Here is a 15,442-nt window from a genome sequence, read left to right as displayed (position 1 = left end):
GGATGTTAATATCATCTTCCAATCGTATTATCAGTCTCAACTCCCTGGTGAGTATACAGCTCTAGGCGCACCAACGTATTTATAGCTGTCTCATCCTATCGAGGTACCCATTCGAAGGGGGGACTTTGTCCTCAGCAGCCCATGGTTGTAATAGGGGCAGGTGAGTTTAGGGTTACGCCACACTCAGCAATATTCAAGCTATATGGCGGCGGTCTGTAAATAATCTGTCTGTAAATTGACCAACAACATGAGCATCGATCTGTGCAATTGGGAACCAATGACATGTGTCAACCAAGTCAGCGAGCCTGACCACCCGATCCGGTTAGTCGCCTCTTACGACAATCATAGTCGCTTTTTATGGCAAGCATGGGTTGCTGAAGACCCGTTCTACTCCGGGACCTTCCCGGGTCGGTTGTAATAGGCGATTACCGGGATCGGGTCGTTTGACTCTCTGACCTGTCATCGCATCCCAGTTGCGCACACCGATGCCCATGGTGTCAATCACTGGATTGGCGCAGACTCGTTCATTTACAGACCGTTGTAATATTACTGGATTCCTGCAGAGTATAAACAAGACACAAACACATCAATTGAGGGTTCAGCCTCAACGCTACTGGATATTAAAAGGTGTTCACTGGTCCACGAGATGACCATCGGGCTCAGGATGCATAAACAAACATCGAGGGTACCTCATCCCATAATCCCCGAGGGTCCAGTGAACAATGTATTTATCTTACCGAACACCTCAATGTTAATTCAGAACTGTTTGAAGCATGGGTATCTGATGGTACACTTCAGTCAACCTGTGTGGATGAAACGACTTGAATCTTGCATCTTGCTGTGTTCACCCCCCCACCCCACCCCCATCCCGGTAGTCTTAGTAATTTAGTAATGTCGCCGCGACGTAATTCCGCTTCTTAATATTCATAGGGACTACATTTGAACGTTTCGTCAAAATATATTTATTGGAAAGAGAGTCAAATGTTTTCGTAGATTTAGCGGACGTCACAAGATAAATATATTTAAAGTTGTCTCCCTTCCATCGATTTCCATTCGCAAAACATCTCTAATTCCGTGCATCATGCGTCATTTGATGTTAGTCGAGGTGAAAAAGTAACCAGAACGAAGTGCCGAATGAGTTGCTAATGGCAGCGGGGTGTATTGCAATGCAATGTCAATCGGAAAGCGACATTTATGTGTGAGGTAAGATAATATGCTAGATGGGCCTTACATGATTCAGTTTCTTTCATCCTCATCAGTATCGCTTTGTTTAGGCTTACAATGAAAGGTTTTCATGAGAAACAAGGAAGAAATTTTTCCTGTGCCTGCTCCTGTAAGGCCACGATTCACAACGCATTCGTAACGTTACGACGTGTTGTAACTCTATGGTGTACCATAAGCTTACAAATGTCGTAGCGCTGTGTACGTTTCGTGGATCGGGACGCCTATGCACTGAGGTGATCGTAAGTCACTGAGGTATCCTTAGTGCAATGATAAAGAAAGGGAGTTAGGTTAATCTTAGTAAGGGTTGCTTTGTGGAAGGAGCCCCAAGTCTCCCCACGTGCCCATTATGACACATAAGGTCAATATTCGTGGATATTGATTTTGAATCAGTGTATTTCCACAGCACTCATTTACTGTACGGCCATGTTGTGTTGAGTACATCTGGCAGGCGATCTATCACATTTCTCTCCAGCTGCTCTCCAGAGGTAGGAGTGTCATGTATGCGATATAATATGGCCAACTTTCAACCTTGTAAGCGTTCAATCATAGGAGGTAAAAGCTCTGGTCATTTTCATTCGTATGTGTACAAAATGGACTGAGTACTAGGGTGAGTTGGCTAAAAGCGCGAAGGACTTCGAAAGGAAGTGTCCCATGGAATCCGGTTGTCGATTTTGTTAAGCGTCCTCTGAGAGAATCAAATCCCGTGCATGTCGTTTCAGTACAGATGCGGTGGCTGGAAAGGGTAAAGGTGATAACATCACTTCCATTACTGATTAGCGGACTCTCTTGTTTCGGGAGCATGATCTTGACCATTACACTTTGTATGAGAAGATGCGTGTTTGTTGGGTTCTTTAACGCCTCACTCAGAAATATTCCATTTAAAATGTGGCGGTCTGGAACAGGCTAGTGATGGACATCGCGAGCATCGACCTACGCAGTTTGGATACGAGGACACGTGTCGTCGCCTCTTCAACAAGACCAATTCTCACTCGGGTCTTCAAGAGACAATACAACTGCACCTCGTGTATGAGTTGTTCCAATAAATTAACCAATATAATACTTACTTGATTTAGTTTATGAACAAAGATGTCAAGGAATGAATTAAACAAACTTAGTTGATTAATAAATGTTAGATTATCTGTCAGTGAGGTGACATCTCGTGACTTTATGGAATCCACCGAAGAGGAACATCACGGCACCACAAGTCACTCTATAGTCAGGAAGAATATCCCGTCCATCATAGGATTCCGACTATGACATATCTCAGTCAACTCCATACACACACCTGATGCGGCGTTAAGCAGTATTCACTCACTCTATCAAATACACTGTTGTGTCAAACACGAATGGACCAGCTTGTATATTAGAGGTATCCGAAGTTCGAAGCAACCAAAAATGGTGAATAAAGAAACAAAAATGAAGGACCAGCTTGTTTTTCAAGACAGCCTAACGGATCACAACTCATACATTTTGTACCATTGTCAAATATCTTCTGTGCCAAGCGGGGAGAGTACGGTAGTCTTATGGTTAAAGCGATCGCTCGTCAGACCCGGGTTCGATTCCTTACATGGGTATAATTTGTAAAGCCCATTTCTGGTGTCCCCATCCGGGGTATTGCTGGAATATTGCTAAAAGCGGTGTAAGCTCATTCACTGTCCCAAACCTAACCCACAATCAATCACTCAAAATACTGGCACCATCGGTAATTCTCTACAATATTCATATTAATGGGGGAATGCAATCCCATGCACAAGAATAATGGGACTTTTGTTATACATCTAACTTTTTTTGGGTAATTTGATACAATAAAAGCCTGTCGCACCAAAAGGAATTCTGTTGAAGCTATCCAGCTATATGTAGTTAATGGTTAGCTATGAAATACTGTAATACACACGTTCGCGTTCTCACGCATTCGTTAAATCGATTTCAGGGGATGAAAATATAGAAAGTTATTAGATCTGCTTACAAAACGGCAGCGCATCTTGTACACTACCTGGCAAAAAACGATTACACTTGAAAAAATAGAAACGTTTTGACGTGCATTCACGAGTATGAAGCAAATATGGTCTCAACAATATTAGCATCAGAATCGAATACGGCAGGATAGCCTAGTTGCTAAAGCGTTCGCTCATCACGAAGAAAATCCGAGGTCGATTCCAACAAGATTAAAGTAAGTGAAACCCATTTCTGGTGTCCCGTGTAGTGACATTGCCGGAATACTGCTTAAAGCGGCGTAAAATTTAAATCACTCTGCACAAGATCCTTTTCGGCTACCGTAATAATAGTGTACTTCTACCTTTTTCATTCTTTAACTTCAAGGGCAAGCTAGGATCAGAAACATCACCCAAATCTCGTTCACTTCATTTTTGCGTATTTGGCGATGCGGGAAAATGGAACATTTGAGATTGCAAACACCGAAACATGTTCCGTACAGTAGTCCATAGTTACTGCAAGGGTAATCACTATCGATAAAGAGCAAGTGCTCTTTTGATGGATGACAAAATGAGCTCTTCTGATGGCTCAGTCGGAGAAAGCCTATTATGGCACACCTTTGTAGGCAGGCTGGAATGAACGTGTCTGATGTCATTAGAGATGTTGCAAGAAAAATTTGATTAACCCTGACGATGGATGATCCTGGGATCTGGTGCGGTGATGTTCTGAGATGTGGGCGGGCTCCAAATGACTGTTCGTGTTGACACGAGGTGGTGTCACAGTATCCGTCAGTCGTACTTAATCACATCAATATAATACATGTACGGAATCTTAATCATCAAACTACTACTCCTGCTGCTACTCCTGCTACTACGACTTCTACTACAACTTCTGCTGCTGCTGCTGCTGATGATGATGATGACTACAAACTCCAGCTACTTCTCCTCTGCTACCGTGAGTGAATGAGTAAAAATTCTAAAATAGGCACTATTTCAGACCAGTAAACAGTGTTATTCGGTACACCCCCCACTGAGACTCAGGAGTGAAGTGTAACGAAAAGTACTGGGGCTAAGTTTACTTAGTCTGTATTATTTCAGACATACCAAGGCTGAAACAAGTTTTAATTTCAAAATAAGTAAAGGTAAATTGTAAAAACCTATCAGCAGAGGACAGTAAAAATAGCCAAAATATCACAGATATACTGTGTGAAATTCTAAAATATCTTAAGTATAGAGGACAATATAATATCAAAACGAGCTATAGATCGCAAACAACTGAATGCATATCACCATAGTGTGGGACTATGGGGATTTATAATGCCTTTCCTACCTTTATGGACCCTATCTGGATTTACACCATCCATTCAACCGCTGGCGACTGCGGGAACATTTAGCCAAAATTTAAAGAACAAAATTACTAGGTTTCGAAAAATTGGTACGGTAAAAATTTTTCTTTGAAAGTTTTGGGACTTACGTTTGGGACACTGTTTTAGGATATTTAACCCCCTTGGAGGATACAGCCACTAACAATCGGAGATGATAGTTTCTACTACCATTCACAAAGTGACAAGTGCTGGGCCTCCGGGTGGGCGGTTATTTCGCTGAACAAGGGATGCAGAATGGAGGATCTTCGCCTGTTAACAAATACTCATGAGTATATCTGCTGTGGTCAATGCGACATCGTCGCACGATGACCTCCTCAATTCTGAACTGACATCCAAGTAGGAGTAACCGACAGTAATTTCATGTGATTGATTGATTCCTACTTGGGTATCCCACTTCCTTTGCATCAGATCATCTGCTACTACTACTGCTACTGCTGCTGTTGCTGCTGTTGCTGCTGCTGCTTCTACCTCTACAACCACTACTGCTACCTCTCCTCTACTTCTACTAGTGCTGCTACCAACACCACTACTACAGATTTTATCCATGACGAGCTTGCTTAGAATCGATCTATCTTTAGTAACCGATGATTGTTTTAACAGGCAGCTAACGGGATCAATCACTCGCTAACCAACAGTTCCCACAACCACCCGGGTTCGATTCCTGACATGGGGACAATGTGTGAAACCCATTTATGGTGTCCATCCACAGTGAGACTGCGGGAATATTCCTAAAAGTGACGTAAAACTAAACTCGCTCACATAACACAATTGCCGTTTTCTGATCCAGCCTGACACAATCAGTGATCCGCCCCCTCAAACTCGCCTAGTTTCTGTGAGGCAACACCCACCTCTCATTCCGATCTCAAGAAGAAACATGACTGCACCTGATCCTCTTCGGCCACCGTAATAATAGAGTACTTCTACCTTTTTCATTCTTTAACTTCATAGGAGATGCTAACATCAACCTAGGATTTGCTTTCATCTAGAAGATACTTTCTCATTGCAGTATGTGATAGTGTATCGTATTTGTAATCTGACCGAGATACTGTCTTGAGAAACTGGATACAGTTTTTCTTAATCTTGGATATGATGCATTGAAATGTTAAGTAGCATATCTGTTGCTCAAGAGCAATGAGGGTGTTCTGACGGTCTTTGGTCGGTTGAGAGTTGAGAACCAAAGAACCAAAGGTTTCACGCTGTTTTTAGCACAATGTCATCAATATTACAACGCAGAACGCAAGCTTTTGTCGTTGTGCAATATATACTGAGCAGCAAAAGAAACGCAAGTTTTAAAAAACCTTTAAAAGTAAGCATTCAAGTTCATGTCTTCTATTTAAAGGCTTGAAAACCACCATCCCACCTCACTCTCCGAAAAAAGGGGGAAAAAAGAAAAAAAACTACCAAAACAGCCAAACAATAACAACAAACACCAGTTGCGTTTCTTTTGCTGTTCAGTACACATCGCTGATCTGAACCAGAGTCTTCCGTGAGACGAGCAAACGCTTTAACCAGGCTGATCACTGTAACACGAACCGAGCTAGGAAACTATGATAAGATTAGGGAAGTCACAAACAAGGACACAATCGATAAATACACAATCCCAGCTAGACAGTGGTCCAATGTGTCCTATGTGGAAGCTGCGGTGGCTTAGTGGTTAGGCGTTTGACTTTGTGGGCTGTTGATGACAGGTGCCTGACTCTGCAGGTGTGGGTTCGAATCCAAGATGGAACTCAACCCAACAAAAGTAACAGAATCTGTACTTTGCTTAGAAAGTGTAATCCCAAATATAACAAGATAATCCACATTTTCAATGGAACACAGCTAATCATGCACAGCAAACCAATGGCTACATACTGCGAGATTTGCTGTGTCTATTTCTTCACAGGACCCGGGAATATCCGGGATAGAATTGATCTTCAGCAACCCAAACTAGTTCCTACATGCTGCGAGATTTGCTGTTTAGATCCTCACATATCCCGTGAAGATCCGGGTTAGAATTGATCTTCAGTAACCCAAACTAATGGCTACATGCTGCGACATTTTCTGTGTCTAAATCCTCACATATCCCGTGAAGATCCGGGTTAGAATTGATCTTCAGCAACCCAAACTAGTGGCTACATGCTGCGAGATTTTCTGTGTCTAGATCCTCACATAACCCGTGAAGATCCGGGTTAGAATTGATCTTCAGCAACCCAAACGTGTCGCAAGAGGCTACTAACTGGTTCGGGTAGTCAGGCTCGCTAAATTGGCTAGCACATGTCATCGTATCCAAATTGCTTGATCACTACATTGTCTGACAGGGACTTGATTGCAAACCATTTCCATAGAGCTGGAATATTACTGAGCGCAGAGTAAATCTAAACCCACTCACTAACATATCCCGAATATCGCAATGCCCCTACGTGTGAGATAGTGAGTGAGTTTATTTTTATGCCTCTTTTGGCAATATTCCAGCAATATCACGGCGGGGGACACCAGAAATGAGCTTCACACATTGTACCCATCTGAAGAATCGAACCCAGATCATAGACGCGATGAGCGAATGCTTTAACCGCTAGGTTACCATATAGATGGAAGGGGTGATAAATACAAAAACGATCTTTTATGTGCTTGTGAGTTTAACAAAAATGGTAAACGGCTGAGGTCTGTATTATGTTGGCGTATATCATTGTATCCCAGTTGTGTTGATGGTTACCATGTCAATCACTGAATTGTCTGGTTTGGACTCGTTTATATACTGGTATGCTGATGAATGATATGTTAAACAAACAAACAAACTTCAAGCTTACCTCCGACATCAAGCTGCCACAACATAATATAGTAGAGAACAGTATTCAAAGTAATTCGAGATGTCGTTGTACGTAAAGAAGAAGTTTTGAGTACTCTTTGAACGAGAAGGACATTTCAAAGTGACTTTTTTCCACTGGCACCAAAAATATGAATGACGACGGAAGTTTCACGCAGGTGTTCAGTACCTAACATGAACCCACTGTTGACGGAGACATATTGGTTTCGTTCTTAAGACGCTGTACGTCGTTTTATAAAGCGATGTATCACTATTGATACGTCTGTATAAAAAGTTACGGAAATAGGGTACTCGATTCAGCTATATTCAGCTTATCAATAATGCTCCACTTTTGAAATGGGACAGTGACCTTGACATATCAAGGGAAATATCTAGTTTCGGATTAGCCGGTTTTGTCGAGCGTTCATCCAGGTTCCCGGGCCTCTCATTAACATTGAGAAACTGATGAGACGCCCGGGAACCTGGATGAACGCTAACATGGAGATCTTAATGAGAGGCCAGGGGAACCAGGATGTCGAGTTTTTTCGTAATGAAAGGCATAAGATATTGACAATATAGTGTGATGCAAAAGCCATGCTGTTTGTATCTCATGACGTTAATATCTGTTAATGCTAATATCAATGGTAATGTCATTAACAAGTTTAATCAGCAATTTATATGGATAAAATCCTTGAATTCGTGTAATAAACATCGAGATTAAATTCATATCTACTCTTGAATAGAAAACTATTAGACGCATCCTTAGAGATACATAAATATAAACTAAACGATGATTGTCAGACAAAAGGATATAGCTCCTGCTTCACATCGGCAATATTTTAGCCATATCGGGTCGAGAACAATCTGGGTTATATCAATATAAAAATCAATAAACTTAGAACATAAAAACCTATCATCGAAGGACAATAAAAATACTAGAGTATCACAGCTATATAACTTTAAAACTAGTACGCTATCGTAAAATTAAATCACTACAGACAGTATAAAATTAAAACGGGCTATAGATCACCAACAACAGAAGCTAGATCACCATACTAGGGACCATGGCAACTTACAGTAACTCTGCGTCCTGCATGGGCCCCTGCTTGTTTTCACCATCCCTTTAACCATTGCTGACAGAGCACAAATCTAGACATAAATTAAGAGCACACATTCTACGATTAAAAACGTGGCAGGTATAAGTTTACTTTAAATGTGTTGGGACTTACGTACCCCCTTAGAAGGACAATAATTTCACAATACTTCAAATCCCTTTGAGAGAAAAATGTCAAGACTTTTTTCCATTACGACATCATAACGTGTCCAAGTTCAGTCGGTATGCTGAACACGGAAATATCCTAGACATCATTGTACAACAGATTCGTGATAAATATGACCACGTTTTAGGTGCACTATTTCTGACACATACATCTTTTACACTGAAAGACCTTGTAAGCAATGACACAAAATGTTAACAGAGAAATAACATTGAAAAGAGTCATGTAAATTCTCGTTTCGTCAAATATTTCCTCGTTACTGTTTGAAAAAAACGTGACGTAACGAGAATATTTTCCAAGCACCAACGCGATAAGCAACGAGAAATGTCACTGGAAAAAATAGTTTACCTACAAATGTGGCAACATTAGGCGTAACTACTTACTGAGGATGGTTAGAAAATGGTAACGTGACAACAAAGATAATTATCACTTATTCATGCCATGTAATATGCACTGTTGATTGTGAAAAAAACCAAATAAACTTGTAAGCGTACATTCGCGAAATTCATGCCGATGATTCCAGCCAGTGGCGACACGAAAGGACGTCAACGTATCGCTGACCAGTCAAGGATCCATTAACGATGACCAGATCTGATCGTCTGTCGTGTATTCCCACCCACACCATGACACTACACCCCCATAATTCCGCCCTGGCATACCGCAACATTTTGGTTTACTGAACCCAGTGAGAGCTGTTGGGTGTGCATTCAAGTGTAACGAGGTCTTTAATTGGCCGACATTCTGAGGGCACAGTGTGTGTATAGAGATGCTCTGTTTGAAGTATGATGTTGAATAAGAACGTAAGATTCCTTATGGATAAGAACTTCTGTTGTATTTTGATGAGACAGCAAGACTGACAGCGGTATAAGAATCCATACTGAAACGTCGCATTATGTACAATAAAACAAGTCGTAATCCATAACGAATGTTCACAGAGATGTTGGGTTTTGTAAAATACATGCTCTCTGCATTTGTGTTCGATCCAGTCAACAAAATACTGAGATGGTGAACTACTGCTTGGCTAGAAACTCGGTAGTTCAAGTACAAATGTGAAAGGACTTAAAACTGACAATCTGAGTTTGCACCGGGTTCCGTCCGATCCAGAAATCCGAGAAAGACGGATACAGTTTTTTGGCAACCCACAGACAAAATGGCATGTCATGTATACAAGCATCACTTATGCATGTTTGTGTAATTACATAACGTGACAGATACAGAACTCAGGTGCACGAGCCATAAAGCAATGTACTTTATTTATGGTGCATCACCAGACAGGTGTTAAGTTAAAACTGCATGTGGTCAATGATCGCAGTTGTGTGTTGCATCCTGTCACTAGCAGTCACGCAGGCATAGGTGTCAATAAAGCAGACATCGCATTATGTGACAGACTGCTTATCACAATCATCAGACTTTCGATTTCCTTATATATGTGTTAAAATATTTCTGTTTCAAGCTGAGCAATTGTTTAACAATGAAATTGGTATTTATAATACTGCACTTTCTTGAAAACTTGGTTTGCAAATCTGCACCGTACCCAAGCATGAGACCAGTATCATTTTATTACTGCAGAACCCAAGATGTTTGTAGTAACAAGAAATATCTCTTATTCTTCGACCACAGCAATAACCCCTGCACGCATCACTTGCTATCTGTTTACGCGTCGCCTTCCCGGTTCAAGCCGCGCGAACCTATTTAGTTAATCACTGCATATGCGCTATGGGCGTAGCGCAGCATTGTTGAAATCCCTTTTCATCCGAGCCCTGGGGTGAAATTCGTGAATCGTTTGCATTTCGATTTTGTCGGGTTTTTTTCGTCTAGCTATTTTTCAAGTTTATAAATTCAATTTGCATTTTGGGCAATTTGTTGCTGTAACTCCATAACTCCATTCATGACACATAAACCGAGAACACAAAACCAGATCTACATTAAAACCGCCAGAAAAGCACTGATTTTAATGTAAAACCAGCATTTTAATCTAAAACCACACACAATACCACATATAAAACAAGTCAGACGAAACTGGTCGGTGAGCTGAAAGAGACACAAAACAATGAGGTCAGATTATTGCTAGATGGAAATAACACCATCAACAGAATGAGAATGCGTGACTGAGGGAGATAAAAGCTAACATCGCATCGCAAACTAATTAATTTAGAATATTTGTAAATAATGTATAGTAAAACCAAAAAGTCTATCACAGATATATATTTAAAACTAGTAATGAAATCTAAAATAGTGAGCGAGTGAGTGAATGAGTTAATATTTCACGTCACCTCTGCGATATCGTGACGAGAACAGTTAAGACTGAAAAGGACTATATAAAACCCTGTTGACGAAGGACAGTAAAACCACTAGAATACCACGCTTTGAATTCAAACTAGTGGAAAGTTAAAACTAATATCACTATTTGGACAGTGCAATATGAAAACAGGTTATAGATCGCTGACAACAGAAGGCAAATCACAAGTCTAGGGACCATGGGGACTTACAGTACCTCTCCTACCTACATGCATGGATCCTAGTTGGATTTACACCATCCCTTCAGCTGCTGATGATTGTGAGAAATGTTACTGTAGCAACAATTAAAATATAAGAATATGACGTCTAAAAATCCTTGTAAGTTTAAATTTACTTCAAAAGTTTTGGGACTCCCTCTCAGGAGGACAATAATTATATAATACTTCAACCCCCTTTGAGGATACAGCCACCAACAATTCAAGTAACTAATCTAGATTACCATAATAAAAAATTTTCTTACTTACAAGTCATTTAACAAATCAAATTATTTTATAAATGCAATAATTAAATAAGAATTTACGTCACTAAAAAGATCCTTCACAGTTCGTGATTTAAAATACTTATCCCTTGTGATGGAGTATTCAACACAGTCAAGCAGGACTTGCTTGACTGTGATTCTTTCATCACAAAGGATGCAGAAGGGAGGATCCTCACCGTTCACTAGGTAGTTATGAGGTTTATACTTACGGCAGAAATCTATACAACTAGTTTTTGCCTTAGAAAATTAAAAGCCGTTTTCAAGGCACCATTTATTTATTTTGTTTAAACACAACTGCAGTTGCCGTTCAATAGTATGCATATTCTTAAAGAGAGAAGAAATGTTAAAATCATCCACAGAACGCGATCCATCAACTGAATCATTTAAAACCTTGGATAAACTGTTTATCTTAACACTAAACAATCTTACAGAAAAAATACTGTATCGTGTGACACCCTGATCCTGATTATAATGGTCAGACAGGGTTGAACCCATTCAGACTTGAAATCGCCTATCTTTCAAAAGTTCCGATGTAAAAGAAGGCAAACGATCTCTCAAACCAAAATCATGTAAATCCTTCAAAATGCCATGCGTCCAGGTCGCATCATGAGCTTTCTCAAGATCAAAGAAAATTGACACTGCATGTTGTTTATTTACTATAGCACTTTTAACAATGGATTCTAAATGTACCAAATGACCAATGGTACTACGATTTTTCCTGAAACAACACTGAATATTTGTTATAAGGTTACAATATTCCATATTAACCTGTTGTTTACCCTTCATTCCATTGTTTTACAGACACAGTTCCATAAAGAGATTGTTCTGTAATTGATCCCGGCCAGGTTTTAGAATGGGGACTACAGTGCCATTGCGCCAGAAAGCTGGGAAATTCCCTGATATCCATATTGTATCAAAAATATTTGGCAACGTTTCCAACGTTGCTTCAGAAGCTGATAGTGGATATCATCAGCCCCTGATATCATGAGCTTGCTCAAGGACGGTATGTAGCTCATACAGTGAAAATAATTCATCATAATCTTCACCGTTGTCTGAGCTAAATTTTAATCTTTTCTTCTCCCGCTGTTTCTGACATTTTTGGAACTCAGGGACATAATTTGATAATGCTTGGCGAGAGTTTCATCAAGTTTATTGGCAATGTCAGATTTATTAGTTGACTTTGATATTTTTGGGATATTTTCCGCTTTCTACCTACACTTTCTGGCCTGTTTACATTCATTATTGAACCATGGCTTACGGATGTTTGGAACTGCACAGGACTTTGGTATACAATGTAGTTTGGTTAGCAGTGTTATTGAGTTTAGAACTGTATAGGATCTTCGCTGTTCACAAAAAAGCACCAGGTTTTAATTTTTCAGAACTAAGTGTTTTTGTATAATGACCAGACAGCCCTGGAGGAGTTTCGTCTGGATAAAGTTGGATCATCACCTAGGATGATGCCGTTGAGAATGGTGGGGAAGTGGCCACTCCCAAATAGGTCATCATGGACCTCCCATTCAACTTCATTATATAAATTAGAATCAGCAAGAGATATATCCAGGGAAGAGCATGTTCCCGTAGCTAGATGTAAATAAGTGGCTGAATCTTCATTGAAAATACATAAGTTATTATCGGATATGAATTCCCGATGATTTTACCTTCAGTATTTGTGTTGACACTTCCCCAAAGTGGGTTGTGTCCGTTAAGGCCACCCATAACGAGACATGACTTCGGAAGTTGATCCTATAGATTTTGAAGATCTGATTGTTGAATATTTGAAGAGGGTGGTATATACAAGCTGCATTGTCAGCTCCAAGTGTAGAATCAGACGAACAGCAATAGTTTGCAAATCTGTATTTAGAGTGACAGGGGTGCAAGTCTGTATTTAGAGTGACAGGGCTATGCATGACGCTCTGATGAACCAAAATAGAAGCACCTCCAGTAGCATTATCTCCTTTTTTCATAAGGAACACTCTTTTGACGAGGATGAATGTTGACCAGAACAGTTGACACGTTTCTTAAGTTTGCTACCATGTGCGCAGTCTTCGGTAACATATGGTTCCTCATCACAGTGAGCACAAGTAATAATATTTGTGCATGAATTTACTCCATGACCAAACGTTTAGCATTTAAAACACATCAGTGGGGATATATTGTTCAAATGCAAGGCTCCAATAACCTGCTTTGATAGTTTTGGGTGGAGACGGAGAGACGAAAGAAAACAGGTACGTGTTTGTTCCAAGTATTTCTGAATTTTTGATGAGTAGTATAACGTTTCACATGTGCTACACCTTGATATTTTAACTCACAAACTATATAAAGCTCAGACATATCATCTATGAGGTGATCACGGTCCTTTACTGTGTCTTTGCTTGAATTAAGTGACCCGTGGACAGATACGGAAACAGGGAGACCAGGTAATGTATCAACAGATAGTAAATTGGTAGCTTGCGGTCTTTTGGTACATTCAATTAGAGGTGATCCAGACCTCATACGTTTGATAGCCTGCCATGCCATAGACTCCTTTTAAAATCGCAAATTGATTCAATTTGATGGGTTGCTTGTCCGGGGATTCTAGAACCAGAAATCTCGGCCAGTTCTCAACTTGTGTAAGAGGTACGCAGCCTTCATTAGCACCATGACCAGTGTAAATTCGACGCTCTTTTTCAAGGGGGTTTCAAGCGCCATGATGAAGTATTAAAGACTCATCCCCCAGCTTCCCACCCACCTCAGAGTATTATACAGACCATGCTATATATAAGTAGATCTCCAACTTGCAGCATCAAGGATACTGGGATGATTTACTCCAGCAGAAGGATTAAACAAATAATCAATCTACCAGATTGGCCCATGGGCCACTGCCTTCTGGGCATTAGACTCAAGGCAAAGTTCATAGAATCTTATTTCTAAATATAAAAGTGTTCTAAAAATAATTAAAGAGGGTCAAGGCCAAAATTGAAACAATTCCAAATAAAATTACAGATATAATCTAAGCACAGGGAATGGCATGACCAGCCAGTTGGTTGAACTGGGCTCATTCAACCACCCATCTAGGTGAAGTCAGGGCCAAAGTGGTGTGTTGGGCAGTAGGAACACGGTTCCAAGCCCTCCACCACCAGGATCACTTCCACCACCGACACAGGGCCGCAACCCACGGCAAACGGGTTGGTGGACCAACTATGTCCTCGGGACCACAACTAGGGGTTGGCGTTACCCAGCACCCCCCACGAGGAGCTGACTCGCCACTGGTGCCTTATCATTTACAGACCGCCGCCATATAGCTGTAATATTGCTGAGTGCCGCGTAAAACTGAACTCACTCAGAATACAGCTTATCCTATGCTTGTTTTCGTCATCCATTATAAATCTAGATCCAGAATGCGTAAACGGTTTGTCTAATGACCAAGTTGCTTGGATTATCTTTGTTGTGATATCCAGAAGGTAGAAGAGACGAGACCGCCTGGCGTACGGCATTTGCCACACTACTCTAGCGTGAACGCTGCTTTACGTGGTCGAGGTTGAGGCAGATTCAAAATAGGTCCAAGACGTGGTCAAAACAAATGACACCTCAGAAGTCAAGCTGGTCAAAGTTATGATCGAAACGGAATATGAAGTCAATAAACACACCCAAACAAACCTAATATCTTATCCACAAAATAAAAACAACCGTGCTCTGTGGACACTCATTTCTTCAACGAGGCCGATGTCCGGCAAGAGGTAAACATGCAATATTTGTGGTATCAAGCATCATTTCGATAGCGTGTATAGACAGAGAGATATCCATGACATATTTAAATTACTTAAACACACCAAGAAAGACGTTTAAATGAATGAGAACCGACTGGGATGATGTTTTTCTTTATCTGTAGTTCACTTTTTACGGGTCCCCTAACAACCAAGCTGAGAGTGAAAAGACAGATTTTACGAAAGCTTCAAATTACTGTGGCTCGCACCGTCATTCTCACAATGAGGATATGTTTCTGAATGCCCCACGAGCTTGTTCACACATGCCTGTCACTCGGGTGACTAATGTGATCGGATAGTCAGGCTCGCTAACTTCGCTGA

This window comes from Haliotis asinina, chromosome 6 (assembly GCF_037392515.1).
Source record: "Haliotis asinina isolate JCU_RB_2024 chromosome 6, JCU_Hal_asi_v2, whole genome shotgun sequence".
NCBI lineage: Eukaryota > Metazoa > Mollusca > Gastropoda > Lepetellida > Haliotidae > Haliotis > Haliotis asinina.
The sequence above is the reverse complement of the archived record's forward strand: the minus strand, read 5'-3'. Positions refer to the sequence as shown.